Here is an 11,646-nt window from a genome sequence, read left to right as displayed (position 1 = left end):
TACTGTCTTTTTCGGGATTGTTCCACCTCCTCTCTTCCTCGTCTCTTCTATTGTTTCTATAATACAAAGTAAAACATAAATGATAAATAACGAATTTATCAAGACATGATTGAGAGAATATCGGTTAAGCATGCATATTATCATTACCGATTTCTATTGTCTTTTTCGGGACTGTTCCACCTTCTCTCTTCTTCGTCTCTTCGATCGTTTCTGAGGTATAGATAAAACAACATAATTGATATGGTGTTCATGATTATGATCAAAACTGATCACAAATTACAAACTTGAGTGTGATAAATCTTCGCCAAAAATTCATTGTAAATTCAAGTTTAGTGATTAGATCTATTTCTCAATTATTTTTAATGTAAAAGTTGTACAGTTTTAAACGAAACCAATAGTGAATATGGTCAGTTTACTACTGTTTTCTCAACTCTGACATGTAGATACATCCAGCTGACTAGTCGCAAATAGGACGAAACGCACATACTGGATTCCACTGCTCACCACTATCCATCGTTGCTTACAATCAAGGAAGTTTATAAGTCAATCATAACAGTGGAATAAATTACATAAATAAACATGATAAGTGAAAAGCACAAATTGGTAGTATGATGACAAGTTTACTAGTAATGATAAGAATCATAAAGGCTTGAATCAATGTCACATAGTCGGAAATAGGTCAATGATTTGAAAAATATGGACACTGAATTACCATTCATAAAAATCCAAAGATTACGTTATAAGAAGTGTTCAGATAATTGGACAGTGAAACGTATATTTTAGAAAAAAAGAAAACGTTGAGAAGGTGTGAAGAAAAATAAACGAAGAAGGAGTGTGGATAATGATTAATAAAATCATTTATTAAGATCGAGGGAGAGATAAAGGCGTTACAAATTTCTTATGAACACAAAGTCTTGGGTTGTTGGCTGAAATTCCTATGGCTTTTGCTGTATGTAACTGACAAGATCGAATCCCATAAGGAAAACTGGTAGGAATACGATAAATAACTTCAAATGACTTATTTCTGCCTACTACATGACCGCTATCGATCAAGTGTGATAGAATCGAGCTGCGTATTGTCTTGACAGTAACTTTTCCAAACGACGAAGTGAGTTGTTCACTAACTCTTTGGCTCAGTTGTCTGGTAGTGCGTCAAAATAGCTTTCTCCACAGAGACAGCTGAATTCGTAGATACACTTAGAAGTAACATAAACAGGTAACTTATCCTCTAGTTGAGGGTTTACCATAGATAGGGTCGAGTACAATAGACAGATATTGGCTGCATAAAACATTCTCTTAACTACTCTAGTCAGTCTATCACGTAGAACATGAACAGGTACATCTCCTGATGAAGATCTAATCGAAAACGATATTGACCGCTTATATATGTTGTTCTAAATCACAACATGGGAATTTTTTTTTAATTTTAGAAGTAATAAAGAGAAAAGTCATTTGTGTATATACAATTAAAATAATATCAACTATTACTTATCAGTTGGTCTTAACCGACAGTTAAGAGTCTAATAATCAAAACAATTTCTAAAACATTTCAAGCATATTGATTTCATTCTAACTTATTGACTTCAATATTACTATCATTAGATCCTTCATTAATCCTAGTCTACTAATTGAGAACACAAAAAGATATGAGCACACAGAAAGTACTTGTCACTGAAGCTTGTATGAAAATAATGAATTTATCAAGATATGATTGAGAGAATATCGGTTAAGCATACACTTATCATTACCTATTTCTACTGTCTTTTTCGGGATTGTTCCACCTCCTCTCTTCCTCGTCTCTTCTATTGTTTCTATAATACAAAGTAAAACATAAATGATAAATAACGAATTTATCAAGACATGATTGAGAGAATATCGGTTAAGCATGCATATTATCATTACCGATTTCTATTGTCTTTTTCGGGACTGTTCCACCTTCTCTCTTCTTCGTCTCTTCGATCGTTTCTGAGGTATAGATAAAACAACATAATTGATATGGTGTTCATGATTATGATCAAAACTGATCACAAATTACAAACTTGAGTGTGATAAATCTTCGCCAAAAATTCATTGTAAATTCAAGTTTAGTGATTAGATCTATTTCTCAATTATTTTTAATGTAAAAGTTGTACAGTTTTAAACGAAACCAATAGTGAATATGGTCAGTTTACTAATATTTTCTCTACAATAGTAATGAGTTAGAAGTTCATTATGCGGTGTATGTTATATATGCTGGCAAAGTTAGGTAGTATGTAGAAGCAATCGAAAGTGAAATGCGTACCAATGAAAGATTAAAATAATGAGAATTGAAAGGAAATTGGAGAGCAGTTGTGTTAACAGCAGAATTATCATACATACTTCATTACCTATTTCTACTGTCTTTTTTGGGATTGTTCCACCTTTCTTCTTCTCGATTTCTTCAATCGTCTCTATAAAAATTATAAGAATTGATGATTATCTTATAGTCTATCAGTTCGTTTAAATTTATTAGAAAACTATCGATGATTTAGGTGTGACTTATTGAAGCCTGTATGTCTTAAACTTTTGTGCGAGATTTTGAAACCCCCTCGTTTTTAATACAGAGTCTAGCTAACAACTGATTAACTTAAAATGCATCTATACAGGAATGAATGAGAACTAAGGAAGTTTTCGAACAGCTAATTACACTACAATTATTATTTATTTACTTACAAACAATACAATAAGAACAATATGTATAAGAGAATTCATTACCTATTTCAGTTCTCGTCCTCGGACCTCTTCCACCTCTCTTCGTAATTTCTTCTATGGTCTCTATGAAATTAATGTAAGCTCATTGGTAAAATGAAATCACATAATTCAGTTACAATTATGAATAAGCTAATCAATCCTCAGATTTAATACATAGACTATGACTTATACTTTACGTAATTTTATTTTTACAGAAGTGAATATTATTTCGTATATTTAGGATAATAAGGATTAATTTCCCAATACTTGCTATTCAACATAATATGGAACTAATCAGTAGATACATATATGAATTTACATTACAGTAATAATCGATGCGTAAAAAGATTTTTAACTATAAAGTCAACCTGTTAAACGATACTTATTGTAATATGAATCGTTTTATGAATAGTATAACTTAAAGGTAGTTATTGAGAGCTCAACTGTGTAACATTATACATACACAGCTGCTTGACTTGTTTACTTTACTAATGGAATACATTGGTTACTTAGTTTTCGGATAAACGATTTGACTATTGTGAATAGACGTATAGGTTATTTAAATACTCTCGATATAGCTAAGTTTTCTGTGATAGTTAGTTTCAGTTCAGCATTGATCGTGTCCATCATGCCTGGTTTGCATTCAAAACACACACACACAAGTGAAATAATCGGAGTTCTTCATCAACAACATCTAATAAGATGTTGAACACAATTAATTTCAAATATCAATTTATTTGTAAGGGTTATTTGAGTCTGAAGCAATTAGTCCCTTTTATAAATTCCGTTAGAACAATGTGAAGACGTAGTTGATCTGAAAAATGTGATGTATTTGCGCTATACATTTCGAACAATCTAGTTCATTTTATATGAAAATTAATAAAGGTCAATTACATGAAAGTACACCTTAAGTGTACAAAGACAATTTGTCGTTACATTGAATTTATCTTGATAATACTTAAGTTATTCTATAGCCTAGGATAACTCCACAATTTCTTATTCTTTCTATACGAAGTAAAATTGTTTCTCTCCTCTTTGTTACTTTCTTACTTGAACTTTCATTTAATCGACCTTTCTTACTTTTCATAAAATGACTTGGCAAGTATATGTGTGACTAGATTGTTCGAAATGTATAGCACAAATACATCACATTTTTCAGATCAACTCCGTCTTCTCATTGTTCTTTGGATCTTCCTGTTGATGTTAGTAACTAAATTTTCATTGGTCTTCTTTGACAAATATAAATCTAGATCAGATTGTCACTATATTCTCATTAAGCTACAAACACTTCAAGCAAATTTGTATAGTGTACAATTGTGTTATATAAGATACATGCTTCATGCCATTTTGGACTCGCCAGCTGGATAACCTTGACACCAACTAAAAGATTGCAATTGTAATTACAAATAAATTAAAATTTATTCCGATTGCTCAACACAATACCTCTCTGGACACAGTAGCAAAATGAATAACACTCTAACCATTTAAAGTTATAGGTATTGAGTTTAAGTTCCAGTCTGAACAATAGCACTAGGATTTACAAGTAGAATAACGCGCACGTTTTGTGCTTCATCATTAACCATCACCCAATTATGCTTAGAATCTAAAATATACTACCATACCAATTTCTGTTTTCGTCTTCGGATCAGTTTTGCCTCCTTTTTTCGTGATTTCTTCTTCTACGAAAGCAAATCAATTGAAACATTAAAATTACATACTTTAACATCAATTAATGATAAAGTATTCAATAGTTAGACTTCATATTCATAATGTTTACTATGTAAATACTGGGATTGTGTATTTCTGTTTAACTCAAAGCAATTAACAGTTTAATCATTAATTTCTATCATTTCTTAATTATACTGAACATTATTTGTTAATTGAGAAACAAAAATTGTAATGATTGAAACATCATATAGTTACTATTTAACTGTTTCTAATCAAACAATTGATGATCCCCCCTTTAATTCTTTATGAAACAATACACTACGTAAGACAATTTAAATAAATAGTTCAGTTCTAAAAAGTGAATGTTTATCAATCTACATATGTGTAGATCAAAGCTGTGCGTGTAAAAATGTGTAATGATTGTGGTTATATAAATTATGCCTGTTTCAACTTCCTTCTTTGTGATTTCTTTTTATAGTCTCTAAGATAATAATGTAAATCCAAGATTAAGTTATTGCTAGATTTTAGTTGGATTTATCAAGAAAAAGTTTTTTCAGTATGAGAATTTGTGGAGACTGTAGTATTCTTACAATTGAATTCATGAGTTCATCTAAGCTAGATCACTATTAAGAACCTGGAAATAATAAACACCAGAGTTGTCCTAGTATGGGACTCTTTAACAATGTGCGTCTAAGGTAGTCGAACACAAAACTCGAATTCAGGACCTTAGGTTTCATGGATGGACGGTCGATCTTTAGACCATTGAGTCGTTCAGTACTTCTAGATGAATTCAACTGTGAAAGAAACGTTTAACTGCTTTTATACTGCTTTAAATAAACTATTTTTAATTGTACTTTCGTATGATTTGTCTCTAATTTACTGATTATTTCTAAAAAATATTTGTTTTTATGTTTATTTAATATTTAGTTTGTCTTTTAAAACAATATTAATGACTATGTTTTACACTGAACATGTTTTTATTAACCGAGGAGTTTCATGGTAGAACGAAACGTCTGTTCAGTGCTTCCAGGTTTTCCATAGTTGTCTAGTTTTAATTGACTTATGATTTCAACTATTAAAATACTATGATAACCACAAAAACCCCTTCTGATATTCTTAATATCTTGATTTTTACTTTATTAGTTATCATATTATTCTTTATGTATTCAGTCTTTGATTATTGATAATTGATTCTAAATGATTTTCATTTGTTCTATTGTCTAGCACCGTTTGTACATAAGTTTATACCTTATTTTATTTACTCAGATGAAGTTATTTCGGCGAGACTATAATTTATGGACGAATCAATCAAGCATAAAATAACAGATCTCAGAGTTTGGCGTGAAATCCACTCATTCATGCGGATAAATAGAGTTTTGACATTATAGCTGATATCAATTCGTGATGAAAACCCGAAATCTAATATCTAACCTTAACCATCAACTGTAAATCATAATTCTAATTTCTCACACTGGTAACGGCTTCTCACTAGAACTGCAGGACTATCTCTTGAAGTCAGTCACTAGTGAGCAGATGATCATTATCAGAAGGGGTTTGTGGAGATTTTAGAAATTTCACCGATTGAAATCATGAGTCAATTGAAGCTAGAACAACATGGAAAACCTGGAAGCACTGGACAGCTGTTTCGTTCTAGCATGGGGCTCCTCAGCAGTGCGCATCCACGATCCCACACCTCGCGAGATTCGAACCCAGGACCTATCAGTCTCGCGCCAGGCGCTTGACCAACTAGACCACTGAGCCGGCATCCAATGGTGTTATATATATATATATAACATTTTATTCAGAAGTGCATTGATTTGTACGTATACTGGAGAGTTAAGATGAATGGTAATAATTATTAAATACTAATTGTTGACTAGTTCACAGGTAATTGATATCATACAAGTATTAGAATATGATCATTCACATTATTCTGAAATTAGTTTTAATTGTTTATTAGATAGTAATTTATTGAAGTTTATTTTCTTAATATGGTGATTCATCTTAATCATTCAAAAGCTTACCGATTTCAGTCTTTTTCTTAATCTTTTCTGTCAAAATTTCTGTGATAATTTCCCATTCTATTAAGAAACAATTGAATATATAATACATGTAGCAGTAAAAAAATGTGTAAAACTACAAATACATGAGACTGGAATAAGAAAAAGATGTATTTTCCTGTTTTACCTGGTTCTTCAGTTGATGATTTTCTTTTGCTTTTCTCTCTTTCTGCTTCGTATTCAAACTCGGTTTCCCATTCACTCCATTCTATGGTACAAATATAGATATGATGATTCCCGTTTACAACAGTAGTCATAGTGTATACCTTAAATTTACTATAGCTAGACTGTCAATTAAGACATGGAAGCACTAAACAACTGCTTCCTCCTAGTATGGAACTCTTCGGTATTGAGTATCCACGATACTACCTTTTGGAATCCAATCTACGACCTTCGATCGTGTGCGAAAACAATGAACTCAGATATATCAAAAACAGTATGTAATGGTATATACTTCTAACCTAAACTAAATCACGATATATCAAGACTATCTTCTATTCCTTGTGGTAAATAACTGTCTCATACCCAACATAGTTGAACTATCAATTATTGATAAATCCTACCTGAATAAATGTATCTTCCCGATTTATCAGTCGTTAAAGATCCGGTGCCCTTTCCTTTTATAAAAAAAAGCCAAAAAGATAAATAACAGGTAAGTTTAATAGTAAAATTGAGATCAGAACTTTTCACAAAATCATATTTTTAGCAGTTTAAAAAAACCAAAGAATATTTATGTGAACAATTGTTTTCATCATCAGACTCTACAGTTATAACTATTATGATATTTTACAAAGGCCAAAATAAGCTATGCATTAATGAATCTGACAATGTTATATTTTGAAAGTACTGAACTTTTACATCTGTTATGACATAAGTACTTAAATTGGAAAAGTTATTTCATAATTATCAGAATGATTCGCAAAAATGTGTCAAGTTATATTACAGTAATACAATAAGTCATGTGAATAAAATGTATAGTAAGAGAATTAGTCCTCAAATGCTTTGGTACGACCGAGAGTGGGGAGAGTCCGCTCTCTTTTTTGAAACGCTCTCACATGGTGACGAGTAAATAACCACTGCCAGGGAAGTCCTACTCACTGCCATCTCGCGACGGACGTATTATTTACGAAATTAGGAGGACGGAAAGCGAATATCCGGCGCTTTAACCGGGTTAGTGGATATGGAGGGTCCACTCAGTGGAGTTGGAAAACTTTGATTACAATCCAATGGTGTACATGGGCTCTAAGATCCTGAGTGAAAAAATGGCGTATGAACCTGTTGTTGGTCACCGAATACTACGGGATTTCATCTCCTGATGTTGCTGCACTGCCTTTTGGATTGGATCTTTATGTCGAAAGCTCCGGATGTGACCCCCTAAGAAAACCATTTGCTTCCATCTTGGCACCCGAGCAGCATCACAGTCCATACAAATCGAATCGTTTGTGTGGAGCATATGTAATTAGTGCCGCTTTGTACTAATATTTGTGTGTTCAAATAAACAAATAAAATAAATGGCCTCATTAATGTAGGTAATAATAATAACGTTGTGTGAATATAATATATAATAAGAGAGGAATCATCGATATAATTATGACAAAAAATTCATTTGACTTGGGAAAGAGGAATCTGTAGGTTAAGAAAGATATAAACACAAAATGAATTTAGAAGGGGGATAAGAAGTTTAGACATCTGGTGATTTAGTCGTAGATTAACGTAAACATAGAGGCTAGATATATCTCTTCTGGATACATAAGTTAGATTTCCTGGAGTTGATCTGGATGGATTCAGCTATGTAGATGTGACATAATCTAGCTCCTTTAGATAGGTTGTTAGGAACTTGATATGAAACAGGGAAGATGTCATTTATTTTAATATGATGTTCATTATCTAACAATGTGAGAAAGAATAACGTTGTTTATAGATTTGGTGACTGGTTTTCCCAACCACTTTGACACATATGCACAAACATGCCTTATTGTAGTCTTTGTAAAGTATCCCAATAATTGTTCGTTCATACATTCTTTGTCATTATATTTTTACATTAATCAATAAAATAAAAAATTATGAGGACTGCTGTTTTACAAGAAAGAAACAAAACGAAGAGAGGTTCAATAGTAAGTCAACTATTGTCATCAAGTGAATTTTATATCCAGGAATGAATGTTTTCCGCCAATGGATGTAAATAATGTATTATTTAAATAAGAACTTTCGTCTAAATTTGATCGAATAACTTCACAGTATTTGGGCACCGAGTTGATGTGAGACATTAACGAGGAAGAATATATTTGTAAAATTTCAGAGAATGAATTCAAAGCAAATCAAACGTTTTGCCTGGCAATCTGGTACAAGCTTTCCATGAAAAAGATTGGATCAGATTGACAGGCTGAAAGTTGAATTTACTTCGAATTCATTGGCTGAGATTGTACAAATATATTCTTCCTCTTTAACGTATTATTTATTTATGAATCACATTAATATAAGATTTTTTGGTTTAAAATATCTTGTTACTATGTGTTTAATAACTTTTACCTGATGAGGCAGGTGGTTTTTTAGTAGTAGTCGTCTGTGCATCAATCTTCGTCACTATGATTAAGAAAAAGAGTGAAAAATAAACACAGTTTAAAGATGACAATTAAATATAAAAATAACATTCATAAGAAAGATTGAGAAGCTCTTGTATGTTTTATAAAATATAAAGGTTTACCTATTTTCATTTGTCATCCAGTACCATTCATTATTCAATATATTTATTCAGTATTTGTATAGATATAACAAGCGATTTTCTAATTTGTGTTATCATTACAATTTTTATAAACTACTGTAGTAGATACTACTACCCACGAGGATGTTTACAAGTAATGTGTTGTAGAACGCATTATTACGGTTGTAATGATTATCAGACGGAGTGAAAAGTTTCGGCGTATTAAAAGTACGGCGGTGACGGAACACTTAAAGACCAGACAAGAAGAAAATTCAGATGGTAGAACACACCAAAAGATGCAAATGGACAATTGAAGGTTATGTACATGTAAACGCTTCGTGGCTTCTCACAATATATATGCATACCTCCTGCTAATATTGTCGTATTTTACACTTTTCAACATGCATTGGCACCAATAATATTGTTTGAAAATAAGAATTCCTACATGAAATGATGGGCAGTGTTGAAGTAGCAGTTGTCGATGCGTTGTCTCGTATTACTTTTGTGAAATAATAAGACTGCATTTATAATGAAAGTAATAGATTAACATAAAACCATAAATTATGAATTATTTTCTAAGCAAACTATAATCTCCATAGAATTATTTCTTTCTTGGCTGTACTCACTTGCTTACTCTTGTTACCCCTCGTGGAGGAGCATAAGCCGACTATCAGCATTCATCATCCAGCTCTGTCCTTAGCAACACTACAGTTGTTTTCAGTTTCTATTGATTCTTTCCACGTATTCTTCCAATCACTGTTCGTTGGATTACCTCTTTTCCTCTTCCCTTCGGGATTGCAAGTTAGAGTTTGTCACGTCATGAACTTTGGTGGTTTCATCAATGTATGTCCTATCCACCTGTAATGTCTTCCCGTAATTTCCTCTTCAGCTGCAAGTTGATTTGTTCCTTGTCACAGTAGGCCATTGTTAATGGTATCTGGCTAACTGATCTGGAGTATCTTGTGTAAACATACCCTTTTAATGACGGTTGTGTTAGTTCCCCAAGTTTCAGCTATCAGTTGTTTCGGGTTTCATGTGTTCTTCAACTGTAAGAATGCTACCCATGCTTTGCTAATCCTTCCCATTACATCTGCATCAGATCCTCCTTGCACATCAATGATGCTACTCAGGTACATGAGAGTTTCCAGCTCTTTGATAGCTTCTCTATCAAATGTGATTCGATTGATGTTCTCCGTGTTATATTTGAGGATTTTGCCTTTCCCTTTGTATATGTTGAAGCCTACTAATTCAGAGACTACTATTACACTGGTTGTCTTTATCTCAATTTGTTGATGTGTATGGGATAGAATAACTAGGTCATCTGACTGTACTAACAGATATAAACATAATAATTTAATTTGTAAATTACACAGATTTATTTATTGTTAATAACGTTGTATAATGTTGTAATTCATTATTCCATTACCATCCACTAGCGTTATACCATAACTCTACTTAGTTACAACGTAACCGAAATGTAAATAGCAACCAAACTGTAATTTATCTCAAATTGAAATCTTTTTTAAACTTGAACAGAATACATTTTATCACAATAATTACTATGGACGTGATTTAATGATTATAGCAATTAGAAAGATTTAATTCAATTAGGATATATTCCTATTCAATGATCAAATAAATAATTAAAAGTAATTTATATGAAGTAACCTGAGGTTACTTTAGTTGATAACAGTTTAAAACTGAAAAAAGAGACCGTTCATAGTAGTTACCTGAGATGATACCGATTACAGAATACACCGTAATGCAAATTACGAAGGATAATCTCATATTCTAGTTGAAAGAAAATGTGACTTGGTAAAGTGTTTTCTTGTTCTTCTTTTCTGTTGTTGCTGATGATGTTTTGTCAGCTATGATTATTTATTTGTGGATTACTTGGTTATGAAGGGTTATGAATAGTTTGTGTATAAACCTACTATTTATAATCTTAGATTTATCTTAGATTTAATGAATAAATGATTCTATGTCAAAGATGTCGATTGTATAAACTGGATTTATGTTATTTAATCATGTATTAACATTATGATTATGATTATTATTATTATGGATTATATGGGTATAGTTGCATTTAATCAATTTTTGAGTTTAAGTCAATTTCCATGGAGAAGTGAATGTCGTGAACTAAGTTAATGATATACAGTAGTACTGAAACATTAGGTAGTAACATAGATATCCATTTAATTGATTAAAAAAGTCATATGGTATATTTGAATAAAACATATTGAATAACCATCAGATATAACACTTGTAGTTTGTAACCTTTTGTAGAGTAATGTGGCTATTTGTCCTCCCAGATATAACCTTTGTAAATAAAAATAAAATTTGTCTTACTGGTCACTAGTTAGGTGATCTAATTTTAACCAATGACTTTGATTAAGACAATTAAAACAATATCGAGGCAATACACACAGTATACACATATGCCAATAAGAGACTGATCAATTGCAGTCCCAAATATCAATGGGAAGATTCAAGTAGATAATACCAAGT

The sequence above is a fragment of the Schistosoma haematobium genome, chromosome 3 (genome assembly GCF_000699445.3).
Source record: "Schistosoma haematobium chromosome 3, whole genome shotgun sequence".
In the NCBI taxonomy this organism is placed as follows: Eukaryota; Metazoa; Platyhelminthes; class Trematoda; order Strigeidida; family Schistosomatidae; genus Schistosoma; species Schistosoma haematobium.
Note: the sequence above shows the minus strand (reverse complement) of the source record.